The sequence below is a fragment of the Myotis nattereri genome (genome assembly GCF_964212035.1).
Source record: "Myotis nattereri genome assembly, chromosome: 11".
Lineage (NCBI taxonomy): Eukaryota > Metazoa > Chordata > Mammalia > Chiroptera > Vespertilionidae > Myotis > Myotis nattereri.
The window spans coordinates 37,713,384-37,731,995 of record NC_138086.1 but is presented as its reverse complement, the minus strand read 5'-3'; positions in this window follow the sequence as shown (position 1 = coordinate 37,731,995).

Here is an 18,612-nt window from a genome sequence, read left to right as displayed (position 1 = left end):
TGTCTCATCTTTGTGGAAGTCAAGACACACATTCACTGCAGAGACATTATTGCAGCTGGTGACTGGGCTGTAGCACCTTCTTCCTTTCAAGCTTTCCCCACCTCTTGAGTTTTTCTTGGTGTTCTCTTTGACTCCAAAATTCAATTTAAATGTATGCTCTTAGGTGTTATTTTAACACTCTGGTAACTTATTTCCAAAGTTAATCTAACTTTTTTCTTTTCTCATAGTGTTCTAAATGCCAGGCTGTTGTTCCTGATGAGATTATAAATTCCTACATTATAAATCAATTGGTGGATTTCCTGGATAGGTCTTCCTGGGGCTCAGCATACATTGGGCATTTAAATATTACCAGCATGTGCTCCTTTCTGAGTTCTAGACAGAGTCTCCTTGTTAGGCAAAATCTTTTTGAAACAAGAATAACACAACAAGCTAGTGTGCCTCAGTGGTTGAGTGTTGACCTATAAACCAGAAGGTCACAGTTTGATTCCTGGTCAGGGTACATGCCTGGGGCACAGGCTCAATCTCCAGTAGGGGGCTGTAGGAGGCAACCTTTCAATGATTCTCTTTCATTATTGATATTTCTATCTCTCCCTCCCTCTCCCTTCCTCTCTGAAATAAAAAAAAAAAAGTATATATTTTTTAAAAAGAATAACACAACAAGATTTGACATCTTCTGTCATACTGAAATAATCTAAAAATTCTGGGTCTTTCTTAGCTACTCAGTTCCTTAGTTTGCCATTTGTGAATGTTATAATCTTCCTTGATCCTTTTTCTTCTTGCTGTGGCTACTTTGGTACCCTTTCATACACATTCTCCGCCACATTTGTGATGTTTAGCTAGTTTAGAGTGTATGTGACTCACTAAATGTGTAGCTGAGAGGTTTTTGCAGCATTCTGATTTTTTTTAGTAGCTGTTTTTTCAGAATCATTTCTATTTATCTCAGCAGGTCTGTAATCCACACAGGACATTATTATTTCAGTAGGACATGAAAAACAATAACAGTGGTGATCAAAAGAGCCTGAGGAAAGACATGATTGTAATTCAGAAAAAAAAGCAGATGAACAGATATAATCGTTATAACTAGAGATTGAGAGGTCATTGCAGCTGGAATGACATTGTTTTATTTTTTCCTGATTTATAAAAGTAACACATGTGTATCACATTAGAGAAAAAAGTTTAAAATATATAAACATATAAAAATGAAAAACTATGGGACTTAGAAAAATATGAATATGACACCTAAAAAAAAAACATGGCACAAACTATTTCTTACTTTAAATTATTTTATTAGCACTTTGCTATATACTAAAAATACTTAATATATAATTTAAAAGCTTTGATACTATTTAAATAATATGGGTTTTTTTTAAATGTTCTCTTTTTATCAATGAGACTTCTATAGCTTTGCAACTGATTCTTTACATATTTCCAATTATTTCTAGAGGGTACATTTCTTTTTTTAAGACTTTATTTTATTATTATTCTTAAATATTTTATTGGTTTTTTTACAGAGAGGAAGGGATAGAGAGTTAGAAACATAGATGAGAGAGAAACATCAGTCAGCTGCCTCCTGCACACTCCCTACTGGGTATGTGCCCACAACCAAGGTACATGCCCTTGACCGGAATCGAACCTGGGACCCTTGAATCCACAGGCCAACGCTCTATCCATTGAGCCAAACCTGTTAGGGCACATTTCTTGAAGTGAAAAATATGAACATTAAAAAACAAGTGCCCTGGCTGTTTTTGTTCAGTGGTTAGAGCATCAGCCATCAGACCTAAGGGTTGCAGGTTTGATTCCCCATCAAGGGCATAAGGCTCGGTTGAGCATGTGGGAGGAAACCAATTGATGTGTCTCTTTCACCTCTTCTCTCTCTCTCTCTCTCTCTCTCTCTCTCTCTCTCTCTCTCTGTCTCTCCCCTCCATCCCTTCCACACTCTCTAAAAATCAATGAGAAAAATATCCTCCAGTGAGGATTACAAAAACAACAACACACACACACAACAAAAAAATTAACATTTTATCTCTTGATAATTATTGCTAAATTTCCTCCAGAAAAGCTACCAAATCTTTGACAGCAAATTATGAGAATGTCTATTTTCTCTAAATCATCACAAGCATTTATATATCTGTTGTGGATTGAATTGTGTTTCCCAAAAACATATGTTGAAATCCTAATCCCAGGCAGCTACGAATGCCACCATATTTGAAAATAGGGTCTTTGCAGTTGTAATCAATTTAAAAGAGGACTTACTGGATTAAGGTGGACTCTAAATCCAATGACTGGTGTCTTAATAGGGAGGAGGGGCAGGGCTTGGAGACAGAGAGAGACAGAGAAGACACAGGAAATAAGGCCCTGTGAAGACAAAGGCAGAGATTGAAGTCATGGTGCCACAAGTCAGAGAATGCTAGGGGCTGTTGGGAGTCCCTGGAAGCTAAAGGAGGCAAGGAAGTATTGTCCCCTAGAGCCATTCAAGGGGTCATGGCCCTGCCGACAACTTGATTTTGGACTTCCGACTTAAACTGTGAAGGAATAAGCTTCTATTGTTTTCAGTCACGAAGTTGTGATCATTTGTTACAATTGCCTTAGGAAACGCAATATCCTCAAAAAGCTAAAGTCCATTGTTATATAGGCATTTTAAGATGTTTGCTATTTAGGCTGGTGAGGAGAAACCATTTTTATTATGCTTGTGGCAAAATAAATGCTGTCTTGGTCAGCGGGTCCAACAATGCCATTTGGGCAGATCCCATTGTTTACTGGGTCTTCCTTATGGCAGAAGTTTTCAAACTGTGGTTCTCTAATTTTCATTTGTGAGATTCTCCCCCATCCCCACCACTTTGGAATTTGTATTTCTCATGGAAGACATTTTCTGCCACCAAAGCCCTGACAGAGGCAAATGTCACTGTCGTTCCACTGACACTGCTGTTTACTTCGACCCTCTTCTTTGTCTTGAGTGGACAAATCCTGTGAGTCCCAGCCTTATTCAGAAGGCTTACTTCCGGAACTCTACTCCGAATTCAGATCTGATACCATATTTCCTCTTGCTGTTGGCTATGAAAACTCCATCTCCCTGCATGCCAGGTTCCATAGTAGGGCCTAATTCCTCCTCCTGATGACTGAGCTAGGACATCTCTATATGTCCCTACATTCCCCCTTCATTTTTGACATGAAACTTCCTTTTCTTTGAAATTTAGCTATGGTAATACAAATATACATAGTGTTTAGTGTTTGCTTTTAGCCAGTTTAGCTAGTGGCTATATCAAGAGAGAGAGAGAGAGAGAGAGAGGAACTAAAAGTTATTGAGATAAGATAAAAGTACGGGACATTTGCAGTGTTACTATAGTGGAATGGAAGGCATTTACTAAGTCTAGAATAACTAGTCAAATTACCTAATGCTAATGTTTGTAATGTAACCACCCAAATTCAATGGCTTTACACAATAAGTGTATTTCTTGCTTATATCATTAAAAAAAGATAATGGTTTGGGCAAGTGCTAACTCAGGGTCCCAGGCACCAAGATTTCACCATGTTGTTACCCTGCCATCTTGAACATATGGCCTCCAAGATCACTTTTGTAATAGAAAAGAGAGAATGAACACACAGGCCTAGAAGATGACACAATTTAACAGTGAGAAGCCAGTCACTTACTCTGAACTTAATCTGAAGGAAACCGGGAAATGCAGTCTTTCCTGGATTCCTGAGAAGTGGATATCAGGCTGCGCCACATGAGATGAGATTGGGGAACACCCCAGGAGGTGCTAATAAAATGCCCAAGCCATTGTATTTACAGTTTCCCTCTGATAGGGACAGTCCAAGGTAGTAAAGTTTCTTAAATCCATGCACTAAGAGGAATGTAAGAAGTTGAGTTCACATGTTTAGGAGAAAAAACAACCATCACCTAATATACCTCATTTTTAATCCAGCTTTGTTGTAAGGAAAACTAAGATCACAGGGAAAAAAATAATTCATAATTCTCTTAAAGTAATATAGGTTTATAAAACAATGGATGATAAGTATTTTATATCACCATTCCTAAAGGAAACTAAATATTACAACATTGCACATTATTGACATTGTTCTTCTAAAACTTTTATCAATGTCTTCAGTTCTCACCTTTTAAAATATCTTTCAAATTTATACACACCTGCTTTTAACATGAAAGCAGAGCCTCCTGGCCAAGGTTGGCTTCATATTAAGATGCTTATTATACTTGATGTTGATACTCTTATGTATGTAAGTTTCTATAATTGAACTCTGGATATTAGAAAACCCACTAACTCCGAGTTTTCTCTTGTCCCCTTAGTGTTTCTCTACAAGTAAGCTTATTACAACTAAGCTTATTTAATTCCAAGTTAGCACTGCCATTACTTTGGTAGATTTAGAGCTGCTGCACTCAGGGCTCACACCTGCATGGACAATGTTGCATGGAGTTCTTATCTCATAGAATGAAACTTATACTCTCTACTCTCTGCACTTTTTTATTTGCTGACTGAAATACTATTTTTAAATGAACCAATATCCTAATCAGTAACATTGCCCCCACCCAATGTAATGTGATTTCCTGATGGTTCTAGTTGCTGGGTTTGCCTCCACCAAATTGGGCTACCTTCAATACAGAAGCCAGTCAAAATTAAGCCTATGTTGATCACTTCCCTTTGGTTGACAGAATTGGGTCTTCTGGTCATCTAACTTGGTCAATGAGATTCTCCAGGTCAAAACTCCAAACTAGTTTGATACAAAGTTTTATAAAAACTGGCAGCTTCTTTTCTTAATCACTCTAGCTAAGATTTTTTTCTCCCTTCTCCAAGTTCACTTACAAAGTTGAGTAGCTGATAACACATCTTCATTTCTGAAACTCTTTAAGTAGCAACAACACTGAATACTGTAAAGAGAAACACAAGTAAGAGTGATGTCCTATTTTGAGATGCTCATAGTCTAGAGTAATAGATATATAAATATACTAGAGGCCCAGTGCACAAAAATTTGTGCACTCAGGGTGGGGGGGTCCCTCAACCCGGCCTATGCCTTCTTGCAGTCTGGGACCCTTCGGAGGATGTCCACCTGCTGGCTTAGGCCCGCTCCCTGGGGGATCGGCCCCAAGCTGGCAGTCAGACATCCCTAAGGCAGCCCGGCAGCCCTTGGGGGATGTCCACTTGCCAGCGGGGAGCAGGACTAAGCTGCAGTCGGACATCCTTAGCACTGCTGAGGAGGTTGCAGAGGCTCCCACCACCACCGCTGTACTAGCAGCCATCAACCTGGCTTGTGGCTGAGCAGAGCTCCCCCTGTGGGAGCACACTGACCACCAGGGGGCAGCTCCTGCATTGAGCGTCTGCCCCCTGGTGGTCAGTGTGTGTCATAGTGACCAGTCATTCCCAGTCATTCTGCTGTTAGGGTCAATTTGCATATTACCCTTTTATTATATAGGATAGAGGCCTGGTGCATGGGTGGGGACTGGCTGGTTTGCCTTGAAGGGTGTCCCGGATCAGGGTGGGGGTCCCGCTGGGGTGCCTGGCCAGTCTGGGTGAGGGGCTGAGGGCTGTTTTCAGGCTGGCCAAGGCCCCCAGCGACGAAAGCTCCCAGCCTCTTTTTTTTCGTTTTTTCTTTTTTTATTCTGGGATTTATTTGCCTTCTATAATTGAAACTTTGTAGTCTTGAGAGGAGCTCAGAGCTGGTCAGGGTGAGCGGGAGGGAAGCTTGGCTTCCTCCATCTCCAGGGGCAACCGCTCCTGCTTGCTCTAGCTCTGTGGCCACGGCCGGCTGAAAGCAGGTATCTGGGATTTATTTATCTTCTATAATTGAAACTTTGTTGCTTTGAGTGGAGCTCAGAGCTAGCCGTGGCAGCTGGGAAGCTTGGCTTCCTCCATCATTGGGGGAACCAAGCCTCCTGCTTGCTCCAGCTCCGTGGCTTCCGGCCGCCATCTTGGTTGGGTTAATTTGCATATAGTTACTCTGATTGGCTGGTGGGCATGGCTTAATGTGTAGTGAAGGTACGTACGGTCAATTTGCATGTTTGTCTTTTATTAGTGTAGCTGTATTATACAACATTATAATTGCTCCAATAACTATTAAACAAAAGGTTACTAAGAAGGGCTAATAAAAGCAAATGAATATTAAGGAATATGTCAAGTTAATAATTCCCCAACATATTCTTCCCTTATTATAAGGACTTTTAAAGTGCTTATTCATTTGAGACGATTGTATTCCCCCCATATTTCAGTGTGGCTTCCACCCTCCAACCATACTCTGAGAGCCTAAATGTTCCAGCAAAGATTCCTATGAGCGCCTGTGGGACAGGACCTGTTGAGTGGATGCACAGACATTGCAATCAACTTGGTTGGAGAAGAAGGAGGCTGAGGCAGGGCAGCAGCTCACAGACACCAGTGTATGATTAGGCAATACAAGGGAGCCAGGGGCACTCAAGAACCTATCCCCTATTTAGGAGAGTTAATAAGTTAAAATACTCTGTCCCTATATGAATCAACAAGTTGCCTTTCACATAGTGTGTGCTTTTTTTCTCTGCTTTCTCTTTCCCATAATAGGCTCTGCTATTTATCATTGGTCCCTTCTGGCTGGGTGGGAAAATTCAGTTGTAGAGGATGGAATAGTCTGAATCTAAGTATGTTCTGGTTATCAAACTTCATTTTCCTATTTGGCTGTACTGGAAATAAAGAGTAGATTTGGAGTTCCATCTGATCATTGTTTCTACTTAAAATTGGTCCAGAATACACTGGGCATGCTGGGCCAGAAACCTTGCAAAAAAGACTTAGGAACCAGCTTTTTGGGCCCAATTATGTAGGGAGGCAAAAGCTTTTCATTAATACAATGGTATGTTTAATAGGAACAGCTCCATGGGTCTAATTTTTTCACTAGCATAGAAGTCAAACTCTGAGATTTTAAGTAGGGGCTGTTTTAAGCTATTAAGTTTGTTAATATTTTTTTTTTGGCAGCCAAAGAAAACTAATGCAGGTGGGGTAGGTGGCAGAGGAGGGGCCATAAAACAAGTAAGAAACACAAAGGTAAAAATGATCTTATTCCTAATGTTCTAATTCCGAAGTGAAAGGGGGAGAGGGGTTCATGGTTGCTCTTTTACTGTGATTCATAACATATATAAATACTTTATACTTTTTTCTCTTGTACGGATCTCATATTACTTGAAAACAGTTTAAAACTCTTGTGTTGCTTCGTCTGTGGTTTTGTGGCAAAAGCAGATTAAATTGCCAATATTTTCATTTGAAACTTTCCTTTCATGAAAAAGACACATATCACACAGTGTATTTTCACAAAGGACAGGTGTGAGGTTCTCTGAGGTTTTTAGTTTCCTGTGGATTCCACACTAGCATTAGAAATGCTGAAAAATTGTTTCCCCTGGATATTTAATAAAATTTTAAAAATCCACAGGATATGAAATCTGTCCTCTACATTTTTCACCTTATACAAATTGCGGTATTACAATTCAAGAGAGCCCTAGCTGGTTTGGCTCAGTGGATAAACCATCGTCCTGAGGACTGAAGAAGAGTCCTGGGTTTTATTCCTGTCAAGAGCACACACCTAGGTTGCAGGCTCCATTCCCCTGGCCTTAGGGCCACATGCGGGATCAAGTGCGGGAGGCAGCCAATCAATGTTTCTCTCTCACATGGATGTTTCTCTCTCTGTCTCTACCCCTCCCTTCCACTCTCTCTAAAAATCAAATCACACTTATTTATTGAGTACCTACAGTTTGCCTGGCTTTCTGCATTCGGTGGCTACCCAAAGAAGTACAGCTCCGGACTGTGCCTATTTAATGGTCTATAATTATAACTGAAGGGTGTATTTAATTTACCCAGTTGGACATTGTATTCGTTTCCTAAGGCTGCCATAAAAATTAATATAAACTGGGTGACTTACAACAACAGAATTTCTTTCCTCACCATTTTGGAGGCCAGAAGTCTGAAATTATGGTGTCAGAAGAGCCAGCAGGCTCTAGTGCAGCTGTTTTCAACCTGTGGGTTGCGACCCCTTTGGTGGTCGAACGACCCTTTCACAGGGGTCGCCTAAGACCATCCTGCATATCAGATATTTACATTACGATTCATAACAGTAGCAACATTACAGTTATGAAGTAGCAACAAAAGTAATTTTATGGTTGGGTCACAACATGAGGAACTGTATTGAAAGGGCCAGAAGGTTGAGAACCACTGCAGTGCAAACAATCTTTCCATGCCTTCCCCAGCCCCTGGATGTTGCTGGCATTCCTTGGCTTGTGGCTGCTTGCCAGGAGCCGGTCCATGCTTGCTGTTTCAAGGGACCTGGCATATATGGCATACTGTTCTTAATATGTTTGCTCACCTTCTAGGCACCATGTGTTTTAACCGAGGTCTCTGAGAAAGGTTGTTTCCCCAGGTAGGGATTTTCCCCTGAAGTTAGGGAGGGAATAAAACCTCTTAACTAAGTGCCAGGTGGGTAATTAATCACTTTAACTACGAACAATCATGCTTAAGCTACATAATCTTTACTCCCTGGAATGGAGATAAGAAACGCCCTAACCTTTGAAATAGAGATTGATAGGATTGGAATCAACTGGTATAAATACAGATGTAAGAAGACAGAACGAAGAGAGACAGAAATTGGCACAGAACCTACACAGAACGTTCTCTAGAGACAGAAGAACTTCGCTGGAGAGAACATGGCAAAAGATCCTGGACAGAAACTGGCCTCAGAACCTAGAGACAGAACCTAGCGAGAGAACATGGCAAAAGATCCTGGACTGAACCTGACTACAGAAATTGGCAAGAGAACCTGACTAGAACCTGGTGACTGAACCTGGCTGGAGAACCTGGACAGAACCTGGCTGGAGAACCTAGGGAGGGAACATGGCCACAGAACCTGGCTGGAGAACCTGGAGAACCTAGCAAGAGACCATGGACACAGAACCTGGCTGGAGATCCTAAGCAGAACCTCTCTGGAGATCGAGACCAGAACTTGGCTGGAGATCCTGGCTAGGCTGCTGATCAACTGAACGCTGTCTCCGTGTCATTCCTTCTTCGCCGACTCCGTCTACGCCTTTGGGGACCCCTGGACCCGCTGGGGTTGGACCCCAGCAGCTGCTCAACTCCAATTTCTGACTCTTTTCTTCATTTGGCTTTTCCACTTCTCCTCATGTGTCTTTCCTCTGTGTGTTTCCTATAAGGGCACTTGACACTGGACTTGTTATCCTCTTGATGATCCAAAGCATCTCATATTTAGATCTTTAATTTACTGACATCTGCAAAGACTTTTAAAAAACTTTTTAAGATCACATTCACTGGTTCTGGAGTTAGGATGCAGACATATCTTTTTACCCCACTACAATACGAATCTAAAATTCATAACATATAAATAATAATGGTAATATATTTTCATTTGAATTACATGACCCTTATAATAATTTGTTCTAAAAACAGTAACAAAAGGAATTTCCCTCGATATGATTATAAATGTTTAAAGCTAGAAAATAATTTTTGGATTTATTTTCAATTTGGTTCATAGTTATTCATGATCTTTTGACACCCTTATAAAAAATCATAATTCTGGAGAGTCTTTCTCTACCAGGAGCTGGACTAAAAATATGTGCCTTCTGGGGAAGAGGCTTACCAAATATCTGTCTTGTAAATGGAAGAGAGATTCTGGAGATTTTGGAAAAGACCTTAAGATAAACCTATTGCCACCCTGACTGGTTTGGCTCAGTGGATAGAGCATTGGCCTGCAGACTGAAGGGTCCCAGGTTCGATTCTGGTCAAGGATATGTACCTTGGTTGCAGGCACATCCCCAGTAGGAGGCAGCTGATCAGTGTTTCTCTCTCATTGATGTTTCTAACTCTCTAACCCTCTCCCTTCCTCTCTGTAAAAAAAAAACATCAATAAAATATATTTTTTTAAAAAAGATAAACCTATTGCCTTTATAATTCACATGATATCAAAACTGAAAAATTAGTCATACCGTGGAGGGAGGGTGAGAAAGAATTATAAGGTTGAAAATGTAAAAAATAAGCAAACAACCTTTGATCAGTAATCATACCATTATTCACCTCATATTGTTAATATTTACTACATATATTCCTCTGTCAAACTGATTTAAAAGTCAAACCTAAATATTTATGCTAATTGTTTTTACAAAACTGTGCAATAATCCTGTGGGCTACAGTGGATGATGGTTAACTATACACACACATTAAAACTTTTGTCTGCTCATGTAATCAGGTAGGCATGGCCTTATGCAGAACTTAGGCTACTTCTGTTCAACTTCTTTGCAAAATTTCCTTAAAATAACATTCCTAACATGAATTTTAAAAAATCAAGAGTATATTAAGTATTTTATTCCTGTATAAAATTTAGAAACCATACTTCACCTATCCTAAAAGAAAAAAACAAAAATAATTTTTTGTCTCACATTAGCGATAACAATGTTTTCTTCAAAACCCAAATGGACCTAAAATTTTTTTTGTGGCATAACAAATATAGAAGGCCAACAAACAGAAAATCTGCAACTGTGTGTGTGTGTGTGTGTGTGTGTGTGTGAGAGAGAGAGAGAGAGAGAGAGAGAGAGAGAGAGAGAGAGAGAGTTATTTGAGGGACACAAAAAATATGGGTGAGAAAATATGTTCTGTTTGCTAAATCTTTCTTCTTAGAGCTCATAAACAGAATGATTTTCAGATTGGTGTACATGTGCTAACATTGTCTTTTGCCAAGTGGGAAAGAAACATTTCTTGATCTGGTTCCCCCAAATGTTGATGGTTTATATCTAATAAAGACATTTAGATTCCATTTCCTTTAAGATATGCATGTGACAAATACAGGATACATTTTTCTTTCTTTGCCAATTTCTCCTATTATAAGAGCACGCTCTGATTTAAGACACTACTCCAAACAGCAATACATATCAGGAGATTGTGCACACAAAAAGTTAAAAATAGCATACAGCTTAATGAAATAAAGTTTCATGTAAAATAAAGTACAAAACAATATACAATACAAAAGTAAAGACAAAAATTTTGGAGTGCAGAGACATCTGACGGATTTATAGTATGCTCAGGTTTGATTAGCCTGCCAGGCACACTTTAAGAGCCATTCCGTTGTTCAAAGGACAGATCAAGAAGCATCATGTGAAGGGGAATGACTGAGTTCAGCAGTTTGGGTCAGGTGTCTGTTTCTATACTGCATCCTTCCTATGCATGTCATCATGATGAATGCAGAGTAACTGAACACTAATTCTGTCTAAATCCAGCTGAAAGGAGTGTGTGATCGTATCACAATCGAAGGCTCCTTATTTTTCAGCCTACTACTGACAGCATGACAAAAGTCAGGGGTTATCACTAATGATGAGTAACATCCTATAATAATTTCATGCGGGCTATGCTTGAAAAAAGACAATCTATTCCAAAATTGTAAAACTCCAAGCATATTTTCCGGCAGACCTAATCTATATCTTATTTCCTTTCATAAATCATTAGCAATAACTTAAAATTAGAGGAAATGATCTATGGATGTGAAACTCTTTGCTAAAAACTAACAATGTAAGGTCAAAGGAAAAAAAAAGATAACTCTCTGTGGTTCCTCTTTGGATATAAATCAAACTGTATGCAAATAGTCATTTAGGTAGAAAAATGCCATGAATTATGTACATGAGTATCAATAAATTCAGCTTAAAGCACATGATCTTTAATATAACTTATAAAAATAATATTGTCCAATTTAAATGTTCCCTTTTTCACAAAAGGTGACTGCTTTTCAATAGTCTGGATTATCAGAATTAGATGATAGCTCAGAATAAGACATTTGTCTCTGTTGCTTGTCTTAATCACTAAACGCCACCACCAATAATAATAATGAAAATTTAATAATAATAATAATAATAATAATAATAATAATAACAAATGTCAAATGCAGTAAAGGAGGTTTGGATTGCTTTGTTTTGTCTTGAGCAAGCTTAGCAGGCTCCAGGTTTTCTAAAATACATATGCCATGCACTAAGTTAGTTTTAAAAAGATACTATGATTTATGGCTTTTTGTGTTTCCACGGGAACTATCTTTAATTACCAATATCTGGTTGTCAGAAATTCATATATTTGTAAAAGATAAAACCAAAAAATTTAGGCTTTTTTGAACATTTGTAAGTGTCTAATTAAAACACATCAGTTACCAAAGTCACTTTAAAAAGTGACTTTGAAGTATAATACCTCCTTATCATAAAAATTCTTTGGGAGTCAAACCTTCTCTTTCAACACAACAATGACTTAACAGTGAGTGAATCATATGAAAAGTTTACTGAGATCAAGAACAATCTTAGTCTGATAAATATAATGGAAAGCTAGCCAATAAATGAGATAGCTAAAATAGGTCTAAATGGAACAAATATGTGTGTGTATTTTTAATCTCGAGATACATTTCTTTATTTTGAAATGATTTAAGAATTTCCTTCTAACAATTATGTAGGATTTGGTTAGGTTAAATGAAGTTCAATGTTATCCATGCATTTTCTCTTTGATTTTCACAGAACACAGTTGTTACTTAGCTTTTTCACAAGAGTAGATTTGCACAAGTTTGGAAAAGTATTCACATTTTTATAGTAATGGAAATATTTTCATTACTCTGATATAACATAATACTAAAACTAGAGGCCTGGTGCACTACATTCGTGCACTCAGAGGGTAGGGGAAGGGGTCCCTCAGCCCGGCCTGTGCCCTTTCACAGTCCAGGAGCCCTCAGGGGATGTCCAACTTAGAGGACTGGGTCTAAGCCGGAGTCAGACACCCTTAGCGCTGTCGTGGAGGAGGGCCACTGCACTCGGCAGCCATCAGCCCGGCTTATGGCTAAGCAGCGCTCCCACTATGGTAGCGCACTGACCACCAGGGGGTAACTCCTGCATTGAATGTCTGCCCCTTTGTGGTCAGTGCGCATCATAGCAACCAGTCGTTTTGCTGTTTGGTCTATTTGCATATTAACCTTTTATTATATAGGATTGTCTTATTGCTTGAAGTCTTATCAGTGTATAAATACTAGAGGCCCGATGCATGAAATTTGTGCTAGGGTAGGCCCTCGCAGCCCCGGCTGCCTTGGCCCTCGCAGCCTCAGCTGCTGCCTTGGCCCTCATAGCCCTGGCTTCTTCCAGAAGGCCATCTGGACAGTTGTTCTGCTGTTTGGTCTAATTAGCATATTAGCTCTTTATCACCCAACTAGGTTACTAAAACTTTGAGCAACAAAAATGTATTGTTCTTACTAATATTTACTGAACAATTACTTTATCCATGTATAGTATACCCTTATTTCCATAAAAATCCTCTTTATTTGTAAATAAATGGGAATGAGCCAATTAGCTATTAGGAAGAAGGTATAGAAGCAAACATTTAACTCCCTATTCAATGAACTTAGTACATTTTGGCAGTCAACGAAGCCATTGGCAAATAGGCTACTTGAGAATCAACCTTTTCAGAGACTATCAAAAATAATTAAAGCACAGGAAAGTAGTTCATTTATTATTCATATTAGTAATTTTTATTATAGATTCTTCATAAGCAAAAGTGATTGAAATAGTAAAATAAAGCCCATGAATATATAGTCTAATTTCAATAATATCTCTAATTTTGTTTCATCTATTTCCTGCAGGTTATTTTTATACAAAACCAAAGCATTACATTACTTCACTGTACTTACTTCAATAAATCTCTGAAAGATAAATATTCTTTAAATAAAAACATGCCAAAACTGGTTTGGCTCAGTGGATAGAGCATCAGCCTGTGGACTGAAAGGTCCCAGGTTCGATTCCGGTCAAGGGCATGTACCTGGGTTGCGGGCACATCCCCAGTAGGAGATGTGCAGGAGGCAGCTGATCGATGTTTCTCTCTCATCGATGTTTCTAACTCTCTATCTCTCTCCCTTCCTCTCTGTAAAAAATCAATAAAATATATTTAAAAAAAAACATAACCACAATATGATTAGGACAACTAGAAATGAATAATAATGTATTTATCTGATTAACTTTCAAATAAATTCTAATTCTGTAGAATATTCTTTTATAGGTTTTAGATGCTTTGGCTGGCATTGATTCAGCTTCTATGTGAATTTCTTTATTTGGAAAAAGAATTATCATCTAAACAGCACTACTAGTATGCGGTAGGTAGGTATATGATTATCTTTCTCTCTCTCTTTTATTTCAGATTGAGACCTACATGAAATAAATTTCCTAAGGTCATAATGCCAGAACCAGTTCAATTTCTGGCATCTTATTCCAGTACCCACACTCTTTCTTACCCAGATCCATATAACTTTAGGGTAGAAAAATATAAGGAATATACTAGTAAGTACACTCAAATAAATATACCAATTTTTTTTCTCTTTTGAAGTAAGGTTTTATTAGATTTCTTGAACATCTGAAGCTAAATACACATAGCTATTCATCAAATGAGGGCAGATCCACAATTGTTAACAAATTCTTGCTCATGACAGGATAGGTTTTTTCAGTATGCCATGGACCTATTTCTCCTTCATGTTTAACTAGCAATTTTATTATCTTTAGAATTTTGTTTATAATTTTTAATCTCCTAAATACATTTTTCTCATCCAAATCATTCTTTGCATTTCCCCAGACCAATCATCAGTAAATAAGGATGGCTTAGTCAATGAGTATCTGCCTTAGTGAGAAGAGTCTCACCTCTAACCTCTACCCCAACTGCATTAAATATACCACTTTTTTTAAAAAAAAAATTCATATGCATTTGAGTATGTAAATTTTGTCCTTCCTTCTTTCCTTCCTTCCTTCCTTCCTTCCTTCCTTCCTTCCTTCCTTCCTCCCTCCCTCCCTTCCTTCTTTCCTTCCTTCTACCTTTCTTTCTTTTCTCTTTTTATTTGATAAACATAAATTTTGTCCATCAAGTCAGAAATACTTATTCACTTAATAAATCTACTAGGAGATTCTATTTAACTTTTTGTAAAATAGTTTAAACATATCTTGACACATAAATGTGGATATATTTTTTTTATCTAGCTAAAATGTTTCTGAGAGCAAGAATGTTAGAATATTAATATTTAAAATAAGTTTTGATATATAAATCTACAATTTAAAAATTGGTTCCATAATTGAGGTTGACTTCTACATAAATATGAAATGGAAGGCTTAATAGTTTTGGGACTCCAAAATGATTGGAACTATAAACACATCAGGTAAAGCACTAAAATCAAGGACTTTCACCGCTCTTATTCAACATAGCACTGGAAGTGCTAGCCACAGCAATCAAACAAGAAGAAAACATAAAAGGCATCCGAATTGGAAAGGAGAAAGTAAAACTGAGTTCTTCGTTAAACTTTCTAGCCTTTGATTTGAAGTGAAGGATGTGTCACTTGAACACTTAGAGGCCATTGTAGGATCAATAATTGGCCTAATTTCAATTTTGTTGTGTCCCAGGGAATAGGGAGATCTGAGAGGGAGAGAGATGAGGAATGACCATCCTGTTAAGCAGTTAGAACATACACAACATTTATCCATTAAGTTTGCCATTTATATGAGTGTTTGTGGTTCCCCAAAATATTACAACGGTAACATCAAAGATCACTGAGCACCGATTACCATGACAAATATAACAGTAATGACAAATTTTGAAATATGTGAGAATTACCAAAATGTGACACAGAGACATGCTGTTGGAACAATAACACCAATAGATTTGATCAATGCAGGGTTACCACAATAGATTTGATCAATGCAGGGTTACCACAACCTTGCAATTTGTAAAAAAAAAAAAAAAAAAACAAAAACAAAAACAAAAAAAAAAAACAAAACAAAAAAAAAAACAAGTGCCATATCTGCAAAGGTTGCCTGTAGTTTGCTAGTTAGTCTTCCTTATCCACTTTTATCTCCTCTAAATACATTCTCCTCATTAGATGGTCATTAAAAATCCAAGTCTCATAATACTTTAATTTCTCTACTTTTAGAGTAATCATCAAGCCTTAAAGTGTCCCACAAATCAACACTACATGGACAACAAGCATGAACTGACTCTTGCTTATTCCTTCAGGCAGGTACCAAACTAGTCTTAACCTGGATCTCTGTATGACAACCTTACTGATTTCCTTTCAATAAATAGTCCCTGGATGCTCAGGACCTTTGCAAATGCAGTTCCCTTTATCTTATATCAGTTTACTCCCTCATCTGTGCTTGTACAGGATCTCAGTTCAAATTCACTTAATTGGGAAACCCATCCCTCCCAAGAAATACAGAAAAATCTCTTTTCTACAGTACTATCTGCTTTTTGTTTCATGGTTTTTGTCAATTATAATTTCATAGGCATTTATGTTTTATTTGATTAATGTCTGTTTTCTCTCAAGAAACTATAAACTCCACTATAGTCTGTTTATATTCATTACTAAAGGCCCGGTGCACAGATTCGTGCACTGGTGGGTGTCCCTCAACCTGGCCTGTGGAGGTCAGTCTGAAACCAGCTCTCCAACATTCCCCTGAGAGGTCCTGGATTGCAAGAGGGCAGGTCTCGGGTGATGCACCCCAGAATTGGGCTCCCTCCTCTTTGGTTCCAGGTGTGTCACCCGAGAACTACAGCTCCTGTGTTGAGGGTCTGCCCCCTGGTGGTCAGTGCATGTCATAGCTACTGGTCGGATGGTCCAATAGTCGGATGGTCATTTAAGCTTTTATATATATAGATTAAATAGCATAAATACTCAACACAGCATGTGACATTAACAACTCAATATATATTTACCAGTTGTTGAATAATAAGAATTTAATTTTTCTTTCCTTCCTTCTTTCTCCTTCTCTCCTTCTTCTTCACTCTCTTCCTCACCTTCTCCCTCTTCTCTTTCTCTCTCTTTCTCCCTTCCTCTCCACATTTTCTCCTCCTCCTCCTCCTCCTCCTCCTCCTCCTCCTTTTCCTTCTTCTTCTCTCTCTCTCACTTTTATAGTTCCCTCCTTTTAAAAAATCATCAGGAGATGCTCATTCCTATAATCTGTAAGTCATTCTAAGAACCTACAAGGCTATAATGTAGTGATTCTTAAACATGGCTGCCTGTTAGAATCATCTGGGGAGCTTTTAATAAGTACCCATGCCTAGGCCCACCACAGACCAATTAAACCAGCATTTCTGGAGGTGAGGATCAAGCAACATTTTTATAAAGCTCCCTAGGTGATTCTAAGGTTTAGTCAGGGTTGTGAAACATGCTCTAATGGATGAAATCTGAATACCCATCTGGTCACAAAACATTCAAGCCATGACTCTTGGTGTAGGAAATTCCTAATTCTGATTAAGTGACCTTTATATTCATTCATTCATTCATATATTTATTCAAAACACGATTTTAAATCATGTTATTACATATTTTATTTGTTACACTAATATTAAATAGTATATTTATTACTAAAAGCAAAATTTTCTATTAGGAATTGCAAAAGACTATACAATACAGCTATATACTTTCTAGATTCTGATTTGACTGAATCCTTTTCTCCCTTTGCTGATATCATGGGTTTAAATTACAAATTTAAGCCTAGAATTTTCTCCTTGCTTATCTCTTCACCGTGCATGTTACTTGAACACGTGGTAGCCTTTCACACTGATTGCACAAATGTAGCAACCCAGACATTGTTTGTGAAAAACAAACAAACAAACAAAAAACCCAGGCACCTCTTCTGTAAAATAGGCACATCCACACAAAAATATTTCTCCCTTACTCTGAAAGCTGTGAAGGGGAGTCTTTCTGATTGCTATAACATCTAAGGGACTAAGTAATTAGAGATGTGGCTCCAAAAAGAGAAGCTGAAGAGCGGTTGGGGCTGGGCAGGAAGAGTAGAAATATTTAAAAAGAGACATGGTGCAATCAGGAAGCGTTTTCCTCAAAGGGCAGTTGCTGCTGGAGCAACTGAGTCATCCTCCCGGTATTGTCTGCCCTAGATACAGAGAACAGGAAGTGAAAGTTCAGTGTTGCTTACTGTCAATTACCATCCACATAAACAGACACAGGAAGATCAAGTCATGTTAGTTAGCTTTATTGCCCTGGGATGTTTTGATAAATATGTTAGCAATATAAATAATAAACTTGCATACCCCCAAGGCCAAATTTTTGAGTTTCCTTTCTGAATTCATCTCTTTTGAAAGCACTGTCTTTTCCCACACATTTTCTTTTTGAATTCACCAACCTCTGAGCCCCTTGCGTCTCTTCACCTTCTGTGTATAGGAGGGGACACCTCATCCTCCAGGCCCCTCATAAAGGTAAACGTGGTGCCAGCGAGTAATCCCCTTGGGTCACTAATGGATATTCACACATCTGAGAACCCTGTTAAGACGCTTCTGAAGTGGAATGTGACTCCAGCTGTAGCACTTACATACTGCTCATATTTCCTCCTTTAGACTCCAGGGAGTTCAACAACTGCCTATTAGCAAGCTGACGATGGAAGGAAGCGCCATAAATCTCCCAAGCAATGATAAAGCCGATGCTCCAGAAAGAAGTAGGAAAGAGCGAATTGCAATTAAAAAACAGAACCGTGAACTTTGGCCTTTTCAAAGAACAACACCCACAGTAAGTTAATGAAGGACATGAGAGGATAAACGAAACTGTAAACATTTCTTATATCTCATTTCAGCTATCATCTGGGTTGCA